Below are 14,745 nucleotides of genomic sequence, written 5' to 3'. Positions count from 1 at the left end.
AAATTATACAATTGTCACAAAACATCATTTGTCAAACAAGTCCAAACATTGTCCAAACAAGGTTTTAAAAAAAGAGAACATTCATCCAACAAAGTTCAAAACATTTTCAAAACATGGCTTTCAAACACATTGAAAAACTTTGTCTCGACATTCATGTCACTTTAGGTTAGGTTTTGCATAGTCCAACTTAGGTCCTAGGGCATATTGTCATCTCCCTTCATTTTAGTCCTTTTCATTGCAAGCGTCCTCATTTTGCACTTAGGTTTTAAAATCATTTCCCTAAGTTTGCATTTCATTGTCATATCCAAGATAGATTTCCATTAGGTCTTGCCTAGGTTGCATTTTGCATATTCCAAGTCATTGATCTTCACATATCCTTATCATTATATTGTCATCTTGTCTTGGCTTCATCCTGCCATATCATATCCTTAGATCATTTTCATGTCATATCCTAAGTCATTGTCATAATCATTGCCTTCTTGCATTTAGTCTCAAAAATTTGGTTTGTCAAACTTAAAAAAATCAAACACTTTGGATGATACCCTAAGTTGTTGTTAGGAAGTCTTGACCTTGTCTAAATTTTGTCTTTTCATTAATGTCACTTTTGTCAAAGATAGCTTAGTATCCAAGCATATAGGTGAGACATTGCCAATTTGTCCTATTGTCATTTGGTCCTTTGTCCTTTAAGGTCTTGGCTTCATTTCAACTTCCCAAGGTTGAGTCTTTAGGTTTGCATTCCAAAAGTTTGTCCAAATCTTGAAAAAACAACAAAAACATAGGTTGCATCCTTTCCATAGACTGCATTTTCATCTATTCAGGTTGCATTTAGTTGCATATCATACATCATCCTTTTAAAAATCAAAAAAATCCCATTAGTTGCATTGCATAGTGACATGTTTGTTGAAATGAGGTCTCAACCTTCTTACGAAGCCATGTCATCACAATTGAGAAATCAATCATGTCAATCCAATCTCTACATGTCTCAGAACTTGGATCAAACTTTTTATGATGAAACAAGTCTCAAAATACAAAAACTAGAGGAGAAACTAGCTCAAGAAAAGGAGATATTGGAACAAAAAGTGAAAAACATTGAGAAGAATAGATCACAAATGTCCAAAATGTTTCGAAAATTTCCAGGTTGAAATCCAAATATTGAGCCAATTGATGTAAGAACTCTTATCAAATGATCAGACATACCAGCTCTCCTCTCACAAATAGAGATGATGAAACAATTTCAAGAAAAGAGACAACAACATTATGTGCCTCCACAACAAGAACAAGAAGATGTTTACTATCAATCAGATTTTCAACCATCACAACCAATTGTTCAACAGTTCGAACATTTCTAATAGACACAACCAATGGTCCAACATATACAACCAATGGTCCAATTTCAACAATATGTCCAACCAACTATACAATGTCCACAAATAGTTCAACCAATGGTGGAATATCAACAAGTTCAATCAACATATCAATGTCAACAACCACAACCAAACATTCAAAAACAAAGGTTGCAACATGCACGAAGCCAAATTTTGAACATGTCAAACCAATTTGAGCAACATCTAGTTCGAAATCAAAACATGACATCAAACCAAGACCAAATTCTTGCCAAACAAATTCAAATTCCAGATACAACTATGTCAAAACCTCGAAAGAAAGGTGGCTTTATTGCAAGGATCTTAAGGAAATTACCAAGTGAGTTCTTTGAGGAAGATCAAGATAATACACTTATGTCTAGCAATGCCTCATCCGCCCACAAACAAATTGACTCTCCAATGGCATCTATCCCTACACCTTTAGAAGTTTCCCAAGAACCTTCCATATTGTCCTCATCAAACAATACACCCAAGGATGAAATTATCCAAGGGCTATCCATTATTGATTGCCAAGATAATCCAATTCATGATGCACATCCTTGTCATGTTTCAGAAATACAAGACCCAATGAAACCATGCACTTTATTGCCATTACCTATTTTAGAAGACCCCATTCGAAGTCCCTCTTCCTCATGTTCAAGCATTGATTCCTTGCCAGAATCCATCACAAATGTTCAAAGTGCATTTCCTTCATGCCAAAACATTGATCCCTTGTCAGAATACCCCATGCATATTCAAAGTCCAACCCCATGTCAAGAGGATAATTTAGAGCATGAAGAAACGTGTCTTGAAATAGATCAAGATCAAGATCTTGAAACCTTATCATCCCATCCAATTGTTGACCAAGATCCCATTTCCCCAGACACTCGCAATGATTCACTTATTCCTATCAATTCTATCCAAGAACACAATGTCCTTTCAAATCCCATTGACATTCCAAATATCCCTTCCATCCTTTCCGATGATCCCATTAAAAGTCTAGAGAAAAGCACCTTTAAAGAGGATTCCAATGATCTTCCTCCTTGTCAAGATCAAATTATTCCTTTAAATCCTCCACAAGATCCTTTTGTTCCTCCATCTCCTTGTCTTAATGCTCCATATACACTCCAAGATCACATTTCTTTTGATGATCCCATTATTTCTCCCATTCCATCTCTTGAAGAGCCTGTCATTGAACCATGTCCATTACACAATCCTAGTCCCCCTCATGATCCTAATCCCCCTCATGATTCTAACGTGTCAGTACAAGATGTTCATGAACCCTCGACATGCATAATGGGTTCTTCCACTTTGGTGCAATCTGATCCACTTCAAGATCTCATTATTTCTCTCATATCATATCCACCTCATAATGGACTCGCGTCTTCTTCCCAAAGAAAAGAGTATCCTGCAAGTCAAGATATTCATAAAGGCCAAAGGGTAGACCTTCACAAGAAAGAACTCCTCAATATGAAAGAAAATGTTAAGGGTCATGTCTACAAAACTCACTCTCAAGACATTGGTATCCCTCCATCAAAACCAAAACATACACCTTCCCCATCATACTTTCCATCCATCTTAGGTCCTTATATTCCTCCATCCTCTATGCAAGGTCAGCAAAGGCACACATCCTTGAGTAAATTTCATCAATCCAAAAGAACTCCATTTCATTCATATCCATCCATGCATTCCTTTCCCCCTCCAAGCAATTTGGATGCCAAGTATAAAAGCCATAAGTCTAGAAATCCACATGTATTCAAGGATCAACATGTCCAATATAATCGACATGTCAAAGCAAAGAAAAATATGATCCAAAAAGAAAAGGAAAAATCCAAAAGGTCACAAAGGCCCACTGAGCAAAATAAAGGAAAGTCAAAATATATATAGGTTCCTAAATCCCTTGTGTTAGCAATGCACTCCAAGGAACCACAAAAGCATGAAAAATCAAAAACCATGTGGATCCCTAAGCGGCTCCTTGAAGCACAAAATCCTAAAGAAACATCCAACTTGGCATCCAAAGTTGCTATTCCTCCATCCAACCCTCTCAAATTTTTTCCTCCATCACCGTCTTCATCCATTTTGGGCCCTTATGTCCCAAAATCCCAAGCTATTCCTCCATCCAATTCTCACAATCTGAGACCCACTCTTCCTCCATCAGTCCATCACCCCTCAAGGTGTGTGCCAATGTTGATCTTGCCATCATTTTCATCCACTAAAGCCCAATTCTTCCAATACCCTATCCATTATCCAATGCATATTTTCCATCCTTCGATCCCTTTGATCCAATCCTTTGCATAAATCCTCGACTTAGTTTCATCTTATTTTCCATGTCCTTATCCTACTAACATCTTTGAGCATACTTTTAAAGGTCATGGTCCTTTTTTTTTTTTAAGGCTACTATCCAAACAAAAAGATGTTTGAGTCCTTCCACCCCTATCATGTGTCCATTTTCGACTAAAATGTCAAAATCCAAAAAAAAAAAGACAAAAAAGACAAAAGACAAAAGAAAAAAGTAAAGAAAAAATAATTCGTCCACTGGTGAAAACCTGGCAAATAGGCGTCATGCGTAATTTTTGAACTTCTTGCACACCACACTTGGGGGCAGGTTTTCCTCCTTCATATCCTATTGCCCTTCATTATCCTATCGAACCCATGTCATTACCCTTCATTATCCTATTGTCCCTCATGTCCATTTCCTCTTTCCACCTTTGATCTTGACAAGGCTGAGGATCGTCATGAGCATCGTGCATCTTGTTTGCAGCTTTTAGTCCATCATAGCTTTTGGTCTTTATCCATTTGCTTATTAAAACCTTTCATCCATATTCCCTAGCTTATTGCAACTTTCTACCACTATCCCTTAGCCTATCCCAACCTTCAGTCCATGTCCCTTATTCATTCTTGGTCTTGCTTACCCTATCCATATCTTATCACTATCCATACACTCTTTTTCATTCCTTGATCTTGATCTGACATAAGGACACAAAATTTAAACATGGTTTCAAAAACCTCTTGACATGTCCCTCATGCCATGATCTTGCTTTACATAGTCATATCCAGTCTCTTGTCCCATTGTCTCCATAATAAAAGACCTTTGTCTCCCCTCTATCCACCATCATTTTAGAAAGCCTATTTATTCACCTGTCATATTCCTTGCCTTGCTAGACACTGGGGGCAAAATCATAAAAATTGAAAAATGTCCTAAAATAATAATCAAAAAAATTGAAAAAAAATACTAAAAACATTCAAAAACATCAAAACAATCATGTGTTCATTTTCAGCTAAAATGTCAAAAATCCAAAAAAAAAATCAAATAATGTCCTGAAACAAATCCAAAAAAATCACATAATGTCCTGAAAAAATCCCTAAAAAGTCAAATAAAGTTCTGAAAAAACAAACAAAAAAAATGTAAAAACTCGAAAAAACAAAACAAATTTTTTTTCAAAACATTCAAATCCAGAAACAAGCATTTTGCATTTTGTCAATAAATATCCCCTTTGTGCATAGACCGATCGTTGAGCATACATCCAATGACAATCAATCACACACTGTGCTTTACTAAAAATCACGCATTAACAGATGAACTTTTCAATCAAACCAGATATTCAAACTGATTAAAATTGTCATATCAATCAATCAACATCAATATCATTTGTCCTTGTCACTACTATCATGGGTCTTATACAAGGTGTGGTATACTCGAAACCAGACTGTGTCCTGTCTTAGACGGGGTACCGCGTTCCCTGAAACTAGATAGCATGATCATTCCTATTTTCCACTTTTGACAATGACAATCAGACTGTTTGTTTGACTTGGTCGAATTTGTGAGTCTTATTTTTTTATTGATTTATCTTTGGCTTTGATCATGTTCCTATGTTGCTCGATGATGTCACTAGGTGATTTAGAGTGACCAGGATGGTTCATGGTCCCTTTCCTTTTTTGTTGTGTTTGTTGTTTGTGGAATGTTTGTCACAAACTGGGGCAACTATATCATTGGGTGTCTGTGATAAGTACGTTCGCTTTGTGAACGCTGCACATACCTCAACCCTTGATGTATGCACCCTAGGATGCTTCACTCATTCCTTGTGTGCGATGTGTCTGTCTTTTGCAAAAGGGGTTGTGTTTCAACTCTAACCTTTAATGCCATGATGCTCTGCATCCGCTTTGCTACATTAAATAAAAGTTCTCACCTACTTTTGTGCATTGGTAAAAGTAATTTTTCCTTCATCTCTAACTGTCCTCTGTCTAATTTCTTCTTACTAACATTTCTTCCATCAGTCTTGGCAGTTCGTTCGAACCTATCATCTTCTGTCATTCTTATCGATCACTTGGCCTCTTTTCTAGATTTTTCCGGCCAATTCCTCGAGGGGGCATGCATATGTCATTGTTATCGTCTGGGGCATTTTCATTATTGTTCTTTGAAACAACGCTTAGAATCGCATTGTCTCAAAGAGGGGCAAAATGTAGACATCTAAAAATGGTCAACGCTTGCGGAGTCATACTTTAACATTTGCGCATTGCCTTATTTTAGGGTTCTTGCGTTGCATTAACATTTCTTCTATGTTGCGCACTTGGTCTTTATCATTTGTGAGCATTGAGTCCTTCTTCTGCATTCTTTATTTTTCTCGCTTTCGAATTAGGTCTTGTCGATAGCAAATTTCAGTCATGATTTTGGTTGATCTTATCCTGTCGCATCAATGTGCGTGCTCATTTATCATCATTTTGGACATCGTCAATCCTAATCGATGATAGAATTAGGGTTTTGTCCTCTTGTCAGTCTCATCATTTTGTGATCGATTCATCATCGATCCTTGTCCTCTCCTCAATCTTGTCATTTTTGCGATTGATTCGTCATCGATCCTTGTCTTTGCCAATCTTGTCATTTTGCGATCGATTCGTCATCGATCCTTGTCCTCTTTAATCATGTCCATTGGCGCTTTTCAATTTGATCTCCTTGTCAATCTTGGTCAATTTGTCATTGATTTTTGTCAACCAATATCAATCATTTATCAACACCAGTCCTTTGTCAGTCAGAATCATGATCAAATCGACTCTACATTAATTATCTTTTGTCAAGACCTAATTGTCGTCCTTGCATTTCTAATTCATCTTCTAGGGTTTTATGATTTATTCATTTAATCTTGTTTTTCATTTTCCCTCTAGGTTAAATAATTTATTTATTTATCCTAAGTCTTCTTGTCACAATTAAATATTTATTTAATTGGCTAATTAATTCCCCCTCTTTTTGTGAATTAATTAATGAATGAAAAATTGTTAATTAATTCACCTAATTTTCTAATTTCCTAATTTCCAATTCATCATTTCTAACCTAATTTTCTAATTTTCCTAATTCCTAATTTCCACCTCATTTTCTAATTTGCTAAATTCAATTTCCACCTAATCAATTCCTCTCTAGTCTCTCCCTATTTTTGTGCTTCGGTGGAAGCATGAATTTCTCATGCGTCATACTGTTGGCATAGCAAGATGTCATAGGCTTTTAGTCTTCTAACCTTTGCATTGGCAATATGTCATAATTCATGACATAGAAGGTGTCATAACCTTCTTCCTTCAACTCAATTTTGCCATTTTTGAAATCAATTGTCTCTAATATCAATTTCATGCTAATCTTGTCCTCTCTCCAATTTGTCTATAAATTGGATGAGTTTCATCAATCAAAGGATCAATCAATCACATTTTCGGATCGAATAAATCAATCACATTTTTGAGTAACCTTGTGCTACAGATTTCATCAACAACTTGCTTTCCACTTGCAAATGCACTTTGTAGGTGAGAACAACATCAAATTGGAAGGTGAAAGAAGAACAATGGAGCCACATGAAGGAGATATCTGCATTTGGTTTGCTTTGATTTCATTTTGAATATCTTGTCTTCATGTTTTCATTGATTAGATTAGGATTGTTTTCATTGCAGTTTTAGGTTTTGTGATTGTCCTAATTGCTATTTGCTTTGATGAATCCTCAATTTCCTAGTCTACACAACCAAATACCACAATATCAGTTCAACCAAGGGAATGTGCAACATTAGCAACAGCAACAAATGCATCAACACTTCATAATAAAATTTTTATAAGGCCTATGCAATTGGATAGGTCTAGGAAAATTGATTTTACTAGACTCCAAGGTTACCCCAACGCTATTAGCAATGAATTGAGGAATGTCATACCAAAATTCTCACGAAACAATGCAATCACTGGTGAGGATCACATTAGAGCTTTCCAAAATGTATGGATAACTTCAAAGTTGAGCATGAGGATGTCTTCATGAAAATTTTTATGCAATCACTCATTGATGATGTAAGGGAATGGTATAAAAGTTTACCTGATCTATCAAATGTTTTGTTGACTTCAAAAGGATGTTTAAAGACCAATATGGAGATCATTTAGATCCTAATATTTCCTTGCATGAGATTGCCAACATCAAGAAAGAGCAAAATGAGGAAGTGTCATGCTTCAATAACATATTCATTAAGTTATTTAATAAGATCCCTCACCAATTCAAGCCTACTGACCACATGTATTTGGGTTTTTACTATGATGCTTTTGGTTTGAAAGTTGGATATGAGTTGAGGTCTAAAAATCCTCCTACTCTTAGTGAGGCATTCAAGGTTTCCCTTACGATAGAAAACAATAGAAAGGCTTCTAATAAAGTAGTTAAAAAGGATGATGTTAGAATTCTGCAGAACCCTAGAGGGCATCATAACAAGCAACCCCAGGAAGAAGACAAAATGGATAAGGTCATGAGTGCCCTTAAAGATTTAAATTACAAGAGTGAACAAAATGAGAAGGGCTTGCCTCATGATAGGCCTAATTATCAGAGGCATGACAAGCCAAGGCTCCATGATATGCCTTATAATACTAATTGGAAGGATGGCAAACCACAAAATAATCATCAGAGACCAACAAATAACAAGGAAACTCTTGATCCCTTGAAGAAGCCAAGAGTGCATTTTGTAGAGGAAAATATTTGGTGTACTATGTGCAGCCTACCACATTCCCAAACTCAGTGTCCCATTTCCAGAGCAATAGATGAAGATGAAGTTTATGCTAGTTGCAGGGAGGATGGTTTCGAACCTGATCATATGGTTAATATGGTGTCACTTTATAAAAATGATGTAGAATATGCTTCCTCTGAGCAGGATGGATCAAAAATTGATGTGGACAATTAGAGGCAATGGAGTAAAGGAGAGCATCAAGAGGTCTTCTCTGATAATGATGACATAGGTGAGTACAAGGTGAATTATTCTCATGATCAACCTATGGATGTAAACTTGAGGAGGTCGACTAAAGAATAAATTAAAGAACCCACTATGGCTACCATTTCTCCGGTCAAGAGTGATTATAATCTGAGGTCAAAAGGTGTTGCACCTGGTCAAGGAAGACTAGGAGGAGTTTTTATGAAGGAAAAACAATCAGAACCAAAAGTTTAATCAACTGCACCAAATGTTGAAGATGGGGGTAAGATTCCAAAGACCCATCTAGTGCAGCAATATGTCCGTAAAGTTAATCCTAGAGGGAAGAAGTTGGACAAAGGAGTTACTACAGAAGCCCCTCAAATCCAGCCTGCAGCCATTGATAAAGAAACACAACCAAGAGAAATGTCCTACAAGGATGCTATTCCAGTTATTCCTCATACTCTTTTATTTCATATGGTGCATACTTTATCTCAAATGAAAGTATCAGTCCCTTTATTAGAAATGATGAAAATACAAGAACATAGGGATAATGCTTTAGCTTTAATTTCAAGTTCTACCAATGCATTTGAAGATGTTAAAAATAAGGAAAATGTTGCACAAGTAAATGACATTGAGTCAGAGACTATGCAAATTCTAGAAGTATATTTGGGAAATACCATAACTAAAATTCCTTCTCAGGTGGACCCTTTTTATTTAACGTTGTTAATTATCAACAAATTTATGAAAAAATATATGATTGATTCTGGAGATGCCATTAATGTCATGCCCCTAGGAGTCATGAAGGAGTTAGGGTTGTTGGTTGATAATAATTATGGGAGATGTTATGCCATGGATAATAGAGTCATCCCAATTATAGGGGTCCTAAAGAACCTTGAAGTCAAATTAGATAATTTTTCTGAGGCCACATATAAAGTTGATGTCATTGTGGTAGATGTACTACCCAACTATGGCATGCTCTTATCAAGACAATGGACAAAAGTAGTGGGGGGTAATGTGCAATTAGATTTATCTTATGCAATTATCTCAGTGAATGGGACTGAGGTTAAATTAGAAAGAGAGTCAAGAGTTGATACCACGGTTGAAACTATAGACCCAAATAATGTAATATGTTTTTGTGACATAGATATAGAAAATTTCATAGCAGAGTCTTCACAGCCTCAGCTTTAGAACACAGACCCAATCGACAATGGGGTACAAAGAAATCAGGATAATTTATGGTAGATGTTTTTTGATGGGGCTTGTAGTAAGGAAGGATCAGGAGTAGGGGTGGTTTTTATTGCTCCTAGTGGGAAGAATTTCAAGTATTCCTTTCAGTTGTTATTTGAATGGACCAATAATGTGGACGAGTATGAAGCTTTGCTTCTAGGACTTGATCTTGCCACAAAACATGAAATTAAAATGCTAACTATTTGGGGTGATTTTGAGCTAGTGGTCTCTCAGATCAGGGAAAAATATTGCTCAAAAAATAAAAGGTTCAAGCAGTATAAATGTGATGTGTGGGATTCTATTGAAATGTTTGAAGCCTTTTTCATTGGATGGATTGAGAGGTCAAATAATATCATGGTTGTTTTTTTAGCTAATGTTGCTTTGAAGAGTGATGATATTACCCTTGTTGGAGTTTCAAAGGTGGACGTAAAGATCACGCCATCTATCCCTAACAATGTTTGCAGTTGGCAAGTATTTGATGATGACAATGATTAACTCAAATTTTTGCATTGTATAGATGAGTATGAAAGCCATGAGATTGACTTCAATGCTTTTGTTGAAATAACTGATGGAAACAGACAATATTTGGAAATGAAATTGTTCGACTAAAGACAAACAAGATCCCAAAGGGTCTCGTGGCGTTGGAGAGGGTATTTGATGGGAATGATAGTAGTGCCAAGAAGCCAGTTGCGGCTAATGAGGATGAGTTAGAGGAGATAAATTTAGGGACTAAGTTGTCGCCTAAGAAGGTATACATTAGCAAAAAGATTAGCCTGTAAATTAGATCAATGATGATAGCCCTACTAAAAAAAAATAAGCATGTATTTGCTTGGTCATATGATGACCTAAGAGGACCTATTCTAGCATGAAATACCACTAGATCCTAATGCCAAGCTTTTCAGATAGAAGAAAAGGCCAATAAATCCAATGCTCAAGCCTAAAATGTAGGAGGAGATAATGAAACTCAAAGAGGGGGGAATCATAAAATCTATTAGACACTCCTCTTGGGTATCTAATATGGTGCTAGTAATAAAAAAGAATGGTGATTGATGGTTGTGTGTGGACTTTAGAAACTTGAATACATCATCCCTCAAAGTTAACTATCCACTCCCAAACATGGAAGCCATGTTGTAGAAGGTAACTAGCTGTGAGCTTCTCTCTATGATGGATGGATTTTTAGGTTACAACAAAGTGAAGGTGATGGAGGACGAACAATATAAGACTACCTCACAACTCCATGGGGAACATATGTATATGTGAGAATTCCTTTTGGTTTAATAAACGTTGGAGCAACATTTCAAAGGGCCATGGATGTGGCATTTTCAGACTTAATTGACATTGTCATGGTTGTATATCAAGATGATTTGACAACATTCTCAATGAAGAACAAGGATCATTGTTTTCACCTTGAAAAGGTATTTACCAAAGCCTTAGAGTTTGGGATTTATCTGAATCCAAAAAAGTGCAACTTTGTTGTAGAAGAAGGGAAGCTATTGGGTCACAATGTATCAAAAGGAGTCAGAATAGATCTTGAAAGAGTTGCAGTAATAGATAGAGTGCCCACCCCCAAGAATGTTAAGTCTATACAATAATTTTTTGGTCAAATAAATTTTTTTTGGAGATTTATCCCTAATTTTGCAGAAATTGTAAAACCTATCTCCAAGATGTTGAAAAAAGGAGCCAAGATTGAGTGGACTATTGAAGCCTTGGGTGCTTTCATAGCCATTAAGAAAGCCATCAAGGAAGAACCTGTGTTAAAGTGTCCATATTTAAATAGGCCCTTTCAGATTTTTTCATTTGCTTCATTCCATATGGTAGCAGCTGTGATGCTTTAGAAAAATGATGAGGGGGATGAGAAACCTATTACCTTTTATAGCAAATCCCTCCAAGTAGATGAGTTGAAGTATGATATGATGGAAAATCAAGTGTATGCATTGGTCAAGACTATCAAAAATTTCAAGCCTTATCTAGTAGGGGCTAAAATAGTTACTTATGTCCCTATGTTGTAGTTAAGGACATTTTTGTTCAGTTTGAGGTAACTGGTCGAAGATGTAGATGGATCAATAAGATCCAGGAATTTAATATTGATATCCAAATTACCAAGTTGGTGAGAGGACAAGGTTTGGCCAAGCTAATGGCAAGGGAGAATCCAGAAGCAAGTCAAGTGAACACTTTGTCCACTTCAAACAACAACATATGCAACTTGCAACATACCCCATGCTATGCAGATATTATATATTTTTTAAAGAATTTGAAGTGTCCTGAAGACTTTACCGATTCTTAAAAAAGAACTTTGAAACTACAGGCTCAAAAATATGTTTTTATTTTTGGAGATTTATATTACAAAGATAGAGACGGTATGTTGTTGTTATGCTTGGATGAACACCATACTCTCATAATTCTTAGGGATATGTGGAGGCCATTATACACTGAAGACTAATACCCATAAATTATTTAGAGCAAGGTACTATTGGCCCATATTATTCAAATATGCCCATACATTTGTTAGGAAATGTGAGCCTTGCTAGAAATTCTCTGGTAAACTAAAGTATTTGGGAGCTCTGCCTCTCAGGCCCATGCAAGTTGAAGCCCCTTTCCATCAGCGGGGTATTGATTTTATCGAAGAAATGACATAAAGATCCAGTGGAGGACATAAGTGGATTCTTATAGCCACCGATTATTTCACAAAATGGGTAGAGGCTATCCCCACTAGGCAGGCAACTAGTAAAGTTGTGATTAATTTTTTTACGAGCAACATTATCACTAGGTTTGGGGTCCCAGTAATATTGATAATGGAAAATTCTATGTGTTTTAGATCTGAAGAATTTACTAAATTTTGTAGTACATATGGCATCGACATCTCATATTCATCTCCATATCATCCACAGGGAAACGGGCAGGTTGAGTCCATCAATAAGAGTCTTTTGAAGATCATCAAGAATACCCTTGAAAAGAATAAGAAGGCCTAGGATTCAAAGTAAAAAACAACATTATAGGCCGATAGGATCACTGTTAAGAAAGCTACAGGAAAATCCCCATTTGATTTGGTGTATGGAACACGGGTCAGATTTCCTATGAATAACTTTCTACATGTATACAAGTTCATTCAGGAGAATAAATGAATGTGCCTGAGCCAATGGAAGAAAGGATGGAGCAGTTTGCAGAGCTTGATGAGGTCAGAGATAATCTCAAAAGAGGAACATGAAGTTATAGAAGAAGAGTAAATATTTGTTTGACAAAAAGGCTTCTGATAGGAAATTCAACACAGGTGACCTAGTCTTGATGTGGAATGCAAGGGCTCAAGACAAGGGAAAACATGGAAAATTTGAGGCCATATGATTAGGACCATATGTAGTAGAAGAAAATAATAATGAGGATTCATATTTCCTCATGGAAAAATGCAGGAATTTCCAATGCATGGACAGTTCCTAAAGCATTTCTTTGCTTAAAAATTTTCCTCCATGCACAGTAGATTAGGGTTTGTATATATGTATATATTCCTCATTTTTTTTGGATTGGTCTTCTCTCCCAGGGATCTAGATCCTCGCTTTGATCCTCCACATCAAATGTCCCCAACTAGAGCCACTATTGGGAGTGCCTTTTTTTTTACTTTTTAAAAGGCCATGGTATTAGGGTTTTAGTAGGGATGTCTAGTATGGCCTTTTCTTTGTCCTTGGCTCTGTTCTAATTTTGTGTTAACTACTGGTAGCTGGTTTATGTTTTTTAAGTTGCTCTCGGAAGGGTCTCAAGTCATGTCTCTACCAGTCCCACATATTAGGTTTTATTTGTCTAACCAGTTGCTTTATTAAAATTCCCAAGTTCTCGTGTTTTGCCTATATGTCTTTAAAATTGCAAGGTTAAGTGCTCTAGGTATGCCCCGCACCATGACCCTCTTACCCTTTGTAAGTATCCATATGCTAAAAATAAGTCACTTAAGTTCCACTCCCATGTGACTGGTTCATCACGGGATGGCGAGATCATGATTCAAGAGCCTTCATCTCTTTCCCCAGAGGTTCTAACAGTTATTCAAACAATGTCGGATGGCAGGGAAGCCCACGTGATAGAGGAACATTGCCCCACAGAGTGATTATGATAAAAAAAAATTAGTTTGTTGGATGGTGATATGTGCATTAGTGTTGAAGGATCTTTACCCTGCAAGCAGTGCATAGAAGGGCCAATGCCCATGCAGGTCAGCAAGATGTGTGTTATTAACCGTGATCTATTTCCCTACGAGCTCTTTCTTTTCCCAAAGAAGACCATCCGAGATAGTGGGAAGTGCATAAAGAACAAAGGAATAACTTGCCCTGATGGCACAGAGAGGATATATAAATGGTGATGAGGGACAATGGGATGAAGGGAAGATAAAGGCCCACCACCCCACGGGGTTACAATCGGAAGCAGTTTTTCTTTGCGGGATAGCGGGACGTGGCTAGCAAATAAGAAAACCTTACCCCACAAAGACTCAATGGATAAATAAAGTAGGAAGCAAGATAGAAGAGGAGTATATAACAAGCTAAGGTGATGACCCTTCCATCCCACAACAAGGAAAGCAAATAACTAATGACCTTGTAGGATAGTCGTGGTAGGTGAAGACTTGAAGCCCCGCCACCCCACAAGGAAAAAAGGTAGAAGAATGAAGGGCGGTGAAGAGATATGTCTGTGCAAAAGGAATGAACTCTACGAGCTAGCTGGGGACTATTAGAATGTGAAGGAAGGTTTCCCCGTGTGAGAAGGGGAGTTCCTAGAAGGATGTTGTGGGGTAGTGGGGTGAGTGTACATGTCCTCCCCACCATCCTGCATATGAATTGAAGATGTAATAGAGACCTTGCAAGGTAACAAAGGCTTACAGAAATAGTGAAGCCCCTCCATCCCGCAACATATAGAGTAACATGATGAAGATCATGAGGGATTGAAAATAACAAGTGGCCCCATTATCCCACAAGGGGCAATGATCTCGTGAAAGGTAGAA

Source organism: Cryptomeria japonica, chromosome 4, assembly GCF_030272615.1.
Source record: "Cryptomeria japonica chromosome 4, Sugi_1.0, whole genome shotgun sequence".
Lineage (NCBI taxonomy): Eukaryota > Viridiplantae > Streptophyta > Pinopsida > Cupressales > Cupressaceae > Cryptomeria > Cryptomeria japonica.
Note: the sequence above shows the minus strand (reverse complement) of the source record.